Genomic DNA, 11,217 nt, shown 5'->3' with positions numbered 1-11,217 from the left:
GCAATGAACATTTTTGTACATGACTCTTTTTGAATTATGGTTTTCTCAGGGTATATGCCCAGTAGTGGGATTGCTGGGTCATGTGGTAGTTCTATTTTTAAAAACTATGTAAAAACAATGTAATCCCTGTCAAAATCCCAACTTTTTTTTTTTTTCAAAAATAGAAAAACCCATCCTAAAATTCACTTGGAATCTCAAGGGACTCCAAATAGCCAAAACAATCTTGAAAAACACAAGTAAAGCTGGAGGACTGGGGCTTCCCTGGTGGCGCAGTTGTTAAGAGTCTGCCTGCCAACGCAGGGGACACAGGTTCGAGCCCTGGGCCGGGAAGATCCCACATGCCATGGAGCAACTAAGCCTGTGCACCACAACTACTGAGCGCAAGTTCTGCAACTACTGAAGCCTGCGTGCCTAGAGCCCGTGCTCCGCAACAAGAGAAGCCACCACAATGAGAAGCCCGCGCAACACAACAAAGAGTAGCCCCCACTCACTGCAACTAGAGAAAGCCCACGCACAGCAACAAAGACCCAATGCAGCCAAAAAAAAAAAAAGCTGGAGGACTCACACTTCCTGCTTTCAAAACTTACTACAAAACCACAGTAATCAAGGCAGTGTGTGATACTGGCATAAAGACAGATATATGGAATAGAATAGAGAGTCCAGAAATAAACCCTCCCATATATGATCAAATGATTTTTGACAAGGGAGCCAAGACTCTTCAGTGGAGGAAAGGACAGTCCTTTAATAAATGGTGCTGAGAAAACTGGATATTTACATACAGAAGGGTGAGAAGTTGGACCCTTAACTAACATCACGTACAAAAATGAACTCAAATGGATCAAAGACCTAAAAAATATAAAACTCTTAGAAGAAAACATAGGGCAAAAGCTTTATGACGTATTTGGTAATGATTTCTTGGATATAACACTAAAGATACAAACAATAAAAGAAAAAACAGACATATTGGACTTCATGAAACAAATATTTTGCCCATCAAAATACAATAGCAATAGAGTAACAAAGCAACCCACTGAATGGGAGAAAATATTTTAAGATCATATATCTGATAAGGGATTAATATCCAGAATGTATATTATGGAACTCCTAAAACTCAATAACAAAAGAGCAAAAAACCTGATTTTAAAATGGGCAAAGAACTTAGACATTTCTCCAAAGATGATATACAAATGGCCAATAAACTCATGAAAAGATGCTCAGCATTACTGATCATTAGGAAGATGGAAATCAAAGCTACAATGTTTTTAGCTCATTTCCATTAGGATAGCCACTATCAAAAAATCAGAAAATAAGTGTTGGTGAGGATATGGAGACATCGAAACTCTTGTGCACTGTTGATAGAAACATGAAATGGTGCAGCTGCCGTGGAAAACAGAATAGCAGTTCCTTAAAAAACTAAACATAGAATGATCCAGCAATCCAGCAGTATCTGATCCAGCAATTCCACTTGTGGGTATATACCCAAAAGGAGTAAAAGCAAGGTCTCGAAGAGCTTTGTGTACACCCATGTTCATAGCAGCATTATTCATGATAGCTAAAACATGGAAGCAATCCGTGTGTCTATAAACAGATGAATGGATAAGCAAAATGTGGTATGTACATGTGATGGATATTACTTTAAAAAGGAAGGAAAATCTGATATATGCTACAACACGAATGAACCTTGAGGATGTTATGCTAAGTAAAACAAGCCTGATCCAAAGGACAAATATTGTAGATCCCACTTGTATGAGATACTTAATCAAAATCATACAGACAGAAAGTAAAATGGTGGTTGCCAGGGGCTGGAGGGAAGGGAGAGGGAATGGAGAGTTGTTATTTAATGCCAGTTTTATAAGATGAAAGGAGTTATGGAGATGGGTGGTGGTGATGGTTGCGCGAAATCATGCATGTATTTGATACCACGGAACCGTACACTTCAAAATGGTTAAGATGGTAAATTTTATGTTGTGTATATTTTACCACGATGAAAAGACATTGGAAAAACAAACCAAGACAGCAACAAAAACAACCAACTGCACAAGCAAGCTGGGTGGAGGATAAGAGGGGAAAAATAAGACTTATTTATATGATATGTTTTAATTCAGAAGTCAGCAAACTACGGCTCATGAGACAAATCCAGCCAGTTGACTGTTTTTGTAAATAAAGTTTACATCTTTTCAATATACATATAAAATATATGCCAATATGTATATTATATACATGTGTGTATATAATATATATTTTTGCCCCAAGGAGGTATATCTAGATGGCTAAGAAATCCGGCTGACGTCTTCTTCCTCTTGTCTCTGTGTCTCTATGTAAGCAAGAGCCACACACTTGGCTGCAAGAAAGTCATGGTCAGGTGTGAAGGAGGGAGAAGATCTATACAACTTTGCATTCATCACCGCAGTGGAGTGTCTACAAATTACCCACCTCTACACCCAAATTACTGCAGTTTACATAAACTGCGAACTATAAAAAGCAGTAAAGGGACTTTCCTGGTGGTGCAGTTGTTAAGAATCTGCCTGCCAATGCAGGGGACTCGGGTTCGAGCCCTGGTCCAGGAAGATCTCACATGCTGCGGAGCAGCTAAGCCCGTGCACCACAACTACTGAGCCTGTGCTCTACAGCCCACAAGCCACAACTACTGAGCCTGTGTGCTACAACTACTGAAGCCCGCATGCCTAGAGCCTGTGCTCTGCAACAAGAGAAGCCACCACAATGAGAAGCCCACACACCGCAAGGAAGAGCAGACCCTGAAAGCCTGTGTGCAGCAACTAAGACCCAATGCAGCCAAGAAATTTATTTTTTTTAAAAAAGCAATAAAATGTGCTCTGTGTTGGGCCCTGGGTCTATAAACTGAAACTAAATTTGATCTGATAAACTTTAATAATATAAAAAGCTCTTGAACCTGGAGGTGGGAAACTGATTTTGTAAAATCTTTTTGTTTTTGAAATCATTATAGATGCATAGGAAGTTGCAAAGATAGTACAAAGAGGTCCCAAGTTTCTTTTGCCCAGTCTTCCCCAATGGTTGCAACTTATGTAATGCCCAGTGGTTACATCTTACATACAGTATCAAAATCAGGAAACTGACATTGGTACAATGTGTGTGTATAATTCTATGTCATTTCATCACCTGTGTAGATTTGTGTAACAACCACTGCAATCAAGATACAGAAGTATTCCTTCACCGCAAAGATCCCCTCCAGCTACTCCTTTATAATCACACCTACTCCCTCCCTCACATCACCCCTGACCCCTGGCCCTCAATAATTTGTCCTTCATCTCTTGAAGAGACTGAGTTTTAAATTCAGCTTCTGACCCTGCCAGCCGTGTGACCTTGGATAGGTCACTTCTCTTTTCTGGACTTTGATCATCACATAAGACAAGGTTGGGTTACATCAGCATTTCTCTCAAAATTCCACAGGGTTTATGAAAAGGAAAACAGGGTTTTATGGCGAAATAAACTAGGGACATTCTGCTTTAAATAATGATAAGGTGGCTTCTTTGTTGTCAATCCTCAGTCCTTTAATATGCTAAGGTGAATTGTGAATCATTCAGTGTGAGATGTGTTTGCAGCATTTTCCAAATTTATTTGAACACAGAATGCCACTCCCTCCTTTTAAAAATACCTTCTAGAACTACTTTTTGAGGGATTATACTTTGAGATATGTTGTTTCAGAGGATCTCTGAGGTGCCTTCCAGATGAGAATGTCTTCTATGACCTCTGTAGGGGGTTGAATTTTGCCCCCAAAAGACATCTCCACTCAGAAGCCCAGAATGTGACCTTATTTGGAATAAGGGCCTTTGCAGATGTAATTAAGGTAAGGATCTTGAAGTGAGATCACCCTGGATTAGCGTGAGCCCTAAATCCAATGAAAAATGTCTCTATGAGAGACGAGAAAGAAGGACACGCATAGACACAGAGGAAAAGGCCGTGTGAAGACAAGGGCAGAGGTCGCAGGCAGCCAGAAGCCAAGGACTGCCAAGGATCACCCGCAGCCCCCAGAAGCCACAAGAGGGCATGGAATGGATTCTTTCTCAGATCCTCCAGAAGGAACCAACCCTGTCCAAACTTTTTTTTTTGCGGGCCTCTCACTGCTGTGGCCTCTCCCGTTGCAGAGCACAGGCTCCGGATGCGCAGGCTCAGCGGCCATGGCTCATGGGCCCAGCCGCTCCGTGGCATGTGGGATCTTCCCGGACCGGGGCACGAACCCGTGTCCCCTGCATCGGCAGGCGGACTCTCAACCACTGCGCCACCAGGGAAGCCCCTGCCCAAACTTTGATTTCAGACTTTTGGCCTCCAGAACTGTGAGAGAATTAATTTTTGTTGTTTTAAGCCCTCCAGGTTGTGGTTATTTGTTCTGACAGCCCTAAGAAATGCATCTACCCATTGTTAAGAATCCTGGGGATTTTGAAGCCAAGAGGGGTCTCCTTTAAGTGTCTTGAGCCACCAAGCTCCTTCCCTACTTAGCGCCTTTGCACATGCTGGCCTCTCTGCCACGAGCACTCTTCTGCATGCTCTCTCATGTCAGTCTACCTCTCTTTCTTCTGGCATTCATTCAATGTCGTCTCCTTAGAGGGATCATGCCCAACCTCCCCATCTAAAGCAGCCCACCCCATCTTCTCTAACACTACATGCATACCTTTTCTTCCCAGCAGTTAGCCCACTGGGTAACCACAGGTTCATTTGTTGGTTTGTCTGACTAGCGTCTGTTCTCCATGAGGGCAGGAACAGTGTCTAGTTTGTGGGCCTCATTTACCCGGGCTCTGGGATCGTGCCTGACACGTGAGAGGTGCTCACTGAGTATTCAGTGAAAAAAAAGAAAGGGAGGAAGGGAGAGAGAGAAAGAACACAGCAACTCCTTGTGGATCAAGGGCCTGGCATCACACAGACAGCGCTGGGGGGGCACGTGCGAGGCCCGGCAGCTCCTCTCCTGGATGTTTCTCCTGCAGGACCTTTTGCGTGTTGCTTTGAGGCAGCTGCCGGCTGCTGGCATTGAGTCCACAGTGAGGCTGCCCCCTTGCCCGGCATTGTTCTACACTCTGGACGGGACCATGAACATGGCAGATCCCTGCTCTGAGGAGCTTTGCCCGGAGAGGTGAAAGAGACTATAAACACAGAAGCACATAAATAAGGTGATTTCCAGTATGAGGCCAAACTGTGAAGACAATAAAATAGGGTAGTGTAACAGAGTGGGCCTCGGGGGTCGGGGGGGGGGGGGGGCGCTACTTTCTGCAGGTGGTCAGGGGACGTTTCTTTAAGGAGGTGACAGCTGAACTGGAACCAGAATGATGAAAAGCTGGCAGCCTTGTGAAGTTCCCGAGAAGGACACCTCAGGCCCTGAGCCAGGCTGATCTGGGACAGTCAAAGCTGGGATGCCATGAGCAGGGAGGAGGTGGGAGGGGCCACACCTGGAAGTCCTGCAGGCCACAGCCAGGGGCTGGAGTTTATTCCAAGCACAGTGGGCAGCTGTCAGAAGCCTTTAAGCGGGGGAGTGACTTTTTTTTTTTAATATAAATTTATTTATTTATTTTTGCTGTGTTGGGTCTTCGTTTCTGTGCGTGGGCTTTCTCTGGTTGCGGCGAGCAGGGGCCACTCTTCATCGCGGTGCGCGGGCCTCTCACTGTCGCGAACTTCTCTTGTTGCGGAGCACAGGCTCCAGACGCGCAGGCTCAGTAGCTGTGGTGCACGGGCTTAGTTGCTCCGCGGCATGTGGGATCTTCCCAGACCAGGGCTCGAACCCGCGTCCCCTGCATTGGCAGGCAGATTCTCAACCACTGTGCCACCAGGGAAGCCCGGGAGTGACTTATTTATGCTTACTTATGCTTTAGAAAGATTTTGGCTGCAGTGAACAGGATGAACTGCAGGGGGTGAGATGGAGGCTAGTTAGGACATCAGTAGGACCGCCTAGGCTAGCCTTGACAGTGACTTTGTCTAGGGCTGTAGTGGTGAAATGGTGAGAAGGGGACATGGATCTGTTCTGGAGGCAAGATGAGCGGGTGAGGGAAAGAGGGAAATTAGAATAATTCAGTTCTTGGGCCTGAACAGCAGGCTGGCAGGTAGTACCATCTATTTATGATGGAACAACTTGGGGAGGACTGGATTTGGGGTGGGGTGGAGGGAAATTAGAACCTAGTTTGGACTGTGAAATGCATCCAAGTGGAGATGTTAGGTAGTTAAATATCTAAGTCTGGATCTCGGGGGAGAAGTCTCAGCCAGAGATAAAGATTTGTGATTTAGCAGACAATAGATGGTCTATGAAGCCACAGAACCGGCTAAGACCCACTACAGGAGTGAGTGAAGGTGAAGACGAGAGGCCCAAGGACACAGCCTCGAGTCAACTGTCATTCAAAGCTGGTGGAGGGGGAGGAAAGTGAAGGAGCCTGAAAAGGAACAGCAGTGCAGGACAAAAACCAGGGAAAGTGGCGTCAGAGAAGTACAGACAAGAAGCTTCTTCAAGAAGGAGGAAATGGCCAAATGTGTCAAATGCCCAGAGACCGAGTAAATGAGGCTTGAGAATTGACCTTTGACTTCAGCAAGATGTAGGTGACGTGGACAAGAGCCATTTCATGGGGACAAAGGGCTGACTGGAGCAGGGTAAAATGACAACGGGAGGGTTTCTCTAAGACAGGTCATGGGACACAGTGATGCACATGTGATAATGATAAAGGTCCAGTAATGAGGGAGAGATAGCTGATGCAGGAATAACTGCAGGAGTGAGGTCCTGAGAAGCTTGGAGAGGGGGAATCCAGCTGGAGGTGTGGAATGCAGTTTCCACTGTAGTCAGAGGTGGTGGGGGGGATGGGGGCAGAATTGGGTGGTTCTTGTGTGATGGCAACCAATTTTCCTCTGAAGTCTGTGGTGCCATCACCACCTGAAATTGAGGTTGGGAGATTAGAGTAGAATTAGTCATCTCAAGAGTGAGGAAGTAAATCTTCTAAGGCATCGAGGGTCCACTTGAGATTTTTTTTTTTTTTTTTTTTTTTGTGGTACGCGGGCCTCTCACTGTTGTGGCCTCTCCCATTGTGGAGCATAGGCTCCAGACACGCAGGCTCAGCGGCCACGGCTCATGGGCCCGGCCACTCCGCGACATGTGGGATCTTCCTGGACCGGGGCACGAACTCATGTCCCCTGCATCGGCAGGCGGACTCTCAACCACTGCGCCACCAGGGAAGCCCCGAGATTTTTTTTTTTGGAAATTTATTTATTTTATTTATTTCTTTTTGGCTGTGTTTGGTCTTCGTTGCTGCACCCGGGGCTACTCTTCATTGTGATGCGTGCTCTTCTCATTGCAGAGGCTTCTGTGGTTGTGGAGCATGGGTTCTAGGCGTGCAGGCTTCAGTAGTTGTGGCACGTGGGCTCAGTAGTTGTGGCTCGTGGGCTCTAGAGCGCAGGCTCAGTAGTTGCGGCGCTTGGGTGTAGTTGCTCTGCAGCATGTGGGATCCTCCCGGACCAGGGCTTGAACTCGTGTCCCCTGCATTGGCAGGCGGATTCTCAACCACTGCGCCACCAGGGAAGCCCCCTCGCTTGAGATTTGTAGTTTTGATTTGGAAGTGAGTCCAGTTGCACAGGTGTACTGGTTCTTGAGCAGAAGTTGGTTCCAACCAGTGTTTGGGATTTTCCCAGTCGAGTACAATGGACGCAGAAAAGGGTAAAGGAGTTGGATGCAGGGCAGTGATTATCAGGAGGGATCCAGGACTCCAAGCTGGGTAAGGGCAGTGAGGATGTAGCTGACGGCACGGCAGGAGGCAAAGGCCAATGGCTCGGAGGTTTCAGTGGGCTCAGAATCCATGGCGTGGGGCTAATAACAGTACCTGAGCTGGAGGAATGGAGGTGATGGTCAGGGGGTGGGAGGGTTGAAGTTACCAGGGATGACAAGATCAGGGGTGTCCACTTGAGGGTGCGGCCGAGGTGTGGCTGGGAAGAAGCTGTTGGAATCAAGGAGGGTCTCTGAATTCTCTGAGCTTCTCGGCCCCTCCCAACCTGCGAGTGAGAGAGCAACCTCCTACTGGGGTGGGCAGGGGTACACCTCTTCATTGTGCAAACGGGCTGAGGCCTGAGGATGCTGGATGCTGAAGCTAAAATGTCAGAGGCTGGAGTTCTGACTGAGTCCTGGGGTGAGGGAGGGTTCTTGGTGTCATCCTTCCTCCCAGCTTGCACAGCCGCAGGGCTCCTTTCTCCTCCCCCTTCCTCCCGCCTCCCGCCTGCTCCCTGCCTCACAGATTTTCCTGCACTGCCCAGTCCTCCGGAGAGCCCCTGCAGACAGAAGGGCACGTCCACAGCCACAAGGAGCGCCTTCTTGAAGGTAACCAGGCTGCATGTGGCATTGAAATGCCTGTGGCAGACTTTCACATTTGTTCCCTCACTCACTTAGGTAATCATTCATTCACTGGTTAAGTGATTTCACCTCTCGGTTGTTCTTCATTAGGTCCGAGCTGCTAAAGCAAGCTCAAGGGATGAATTCTCAGTCGCCATGAGACTGCGCATCCACCCAGTCCGCCAGCCAGACGTCCGACATGCACTGGGTGCCCGTCACTGTCCTGCATAAGTGTGACATACAGGCATCACGTGACCTCACACGTCTGGCAGGTCCCATGTCCATCGCTTATCTATTCCCTGGGTCCTATACATGTGTGTGTGCCACATCCGAATCTGAATTCTTTGAGCCTCTTCCTCATAGCAGGGCTGATACTACATGAATCGCCATCGATCAGAGTTCATGTGATGAATCTTCATTAACTTCTAAAGCCGCCTATATTTTCCATTAGAGAGATCTTTTACATATTTGTGAAAGTCATGCTGGCTCATTGTGGAAAATGTAAACAATGACAAAGCATACAAAGTAAAAAAACCACTTCCATCCCACAGTGCCAACCGCTGTTAAAAGGGTGGCAAATGTGGCTTAATTTATATCCTTCTAGATCTTTTCTATACATTTGCAAAGGGGGAAAACATATATATTATATGATGAAGTCTATGTTTACAGATTGAGATCATAGACGATTGTTCTGCAACTTGCTTTTTCTCTGCAGCAATAAATGATGGACAACGTGCCAGGTCAGTGCTTCAGATCCACTTATTCTCTTTAAGGGCTGCAGAGCATTCACTATATGGAAGGACCTGGTATATTTAACAGGCTATCAAGGACATTCAGGGTATTTTTCATTTACCGCCAGCTACAATGCTGCCATGGATATCTCTTTAAGCACTTTTTTTTTAAACATCTTTATTGGCGTATAATTGCTTTACAATGGTGTGTTAGTTTCTGCTTTACAACAGAGTCAGCTATACATATACATATATCCCCGTATCTCCTCCCTCTTGCGTGTCCCTCCCACCCTCCTTATCCCACCCCTCTAGATGGACACAAAGCACAGAGCTGATCTCCCTGTGCTATGCGACTGCTTCCCACTAGCTGTTTTACATTTGGTAGTGTATATATATATATATCCATGCCACTCTCTCACTTTGTCCCAGCTTACCCTTCCCCCTCCCAGTGTCCTCAAGTCTATTCTCTAGTAGGTCTGCATCTTTATTCCCATCCTGCCCCTAGGTTCTTCATGACTTTTTTTTTTTTTTTTTTAGATTCCATATATATGCGTTAGCATACGGTATTTGTTCTTCTCTTTCTGAGTCACTTCACTCTGTATGACAGACTCTAGGTCCATCCACCTCACTACATATAACTCAATTTCGTTTCTTTTTATGGCTGAGTAATATTCCATTGTATGTATCTTTAAGCTCTTTTGTATGAGCATTTCTGAAGGATTATTCCTAGAGATGGAATTGCTGGGTCACGTGCATTTAAAATTTTAATGGCTACCCAGGGCCAGGCATAGCGTCAGACACATAGTAGGGTCTTTGTAAGTATCTGTGGCATGAATGGATACTGCTGGATTGCCCTCCAGGAAAAACACACTATTTCCACTACCACCAACAGCAAACAGAGAGCCACAGAACTGACAATTTCTGCTACTGGGTCCCAGCCCCACTGGGCTTCACGACAACCACTTTCCTCCAAGCCACTCTGCTGCTGCTGGGAAGGATTTAAAGACCCTATGTCACCTTCGGTGAAAGGCAGGCAGCGTCCAGGCAGAGGGTGACCTCCTCTCCCAGGTCTGCAAAGGCCATGGCTTCACATCCTCCCACTGGGGTGGGTGTTTACCAGTGAGGGCAACGTCAGCTCTGGGACTTCTCCAATGGGAACTCGCCATGTTTACACAAGCACCCACATATCTTCCTTCTGCTCCCCCTTATCAACCTCTGAAACTGAAGGGAAACTTCCTATGGCTGGGCTCACTCCACTGCCAACTCTGGAACTCTATTGTCAGTAACTGCTGTTCTTCCTCTGGGGCCTCGTCTCCAGCAGGAACCCCCAGCCAGACAGCCCGTTTCTAGCATCTTTGGGGCTGGCCGTGCCATCTCCCTTCCCCTGGCCCTATCACCTGCCTGGGTCCTGAAAAATTATTGGAAGAGCCCCAGAGGCCAAGAAAATTATTGGAAGAGCCCCGGAGGAGGCCAGCACGCCGGAGCCAGTTCTACCTCTGACCCTCGTAGGAACTTTGGGCCGGCATTGCTCTGTGCCCTCTGCCTGGGGACAAAGGCTGGCATTCAGAGGCTGCCGGGAAGCAGTGCAAAGGCAAGGTCAGGTGGAGAGGCCCAGGCCTCCTGAGCCCCCAAGATACTGGCGTGGGGGTGTCTCTCCCGCTGTGTGTCCCACACCAGGCTTCCAGCTCCACGGGGCTGCAGGCCCCCGCAGGGATAACGCCCTGTGAAGACTCTGCCGTGCTGCAATGGTGAGCGCCTCTCCTCTTCGGGTGCTCAACCCCGCAGATGGGGCTGAGGCGGTGGTGCCCAGAACCACGCGGGACTGGAGAAGGGCAGACCTGCTCTCTCTCCTCCCTCCAGAGATTCCAGGGTGGGGCAGATCAAGGTTTTCCAGGCCCTGCCCCAGCTCGCCTCCCCACTGCCCCCTCCCCACCCCCGTGGTGAGAGAGTCAGAGAGCTGAGCTCTATGTGTCCCGAGGGAAAGCAGCGGGAGGGTAGGATGAGGAAGCACACAATGGTCACTCCCAGCCCATCCCCATTCCCCGTCCGGGCTCTGTGGCACCCAGAGACCTCAAGGAACCAGAGGTCAAAGCATCTGCCAAGATCCTCTCCCGGAGGGTGGCCCACAGAAGTACTGTCCTCCCAGGCTCATCAACGGTGGGA

This window comes from Phocoena phocoena, chromosome 19 (genome assembly GCF_963924675.1).
Source record: "Phocoena phocoena chromosome 19, mPhoPho1.1, whole genome shotgun sequence".
Taxonomy (NCBI): domain Eukaryota; kingdom Metazoa; phylum Chordata; class Mammalia; order Artiodactyla; family Phocoenidae; genus Phocoena; species Phocoena phocoena.
This window is presented reverse-complemented; position numbering follows the sequence as displayed.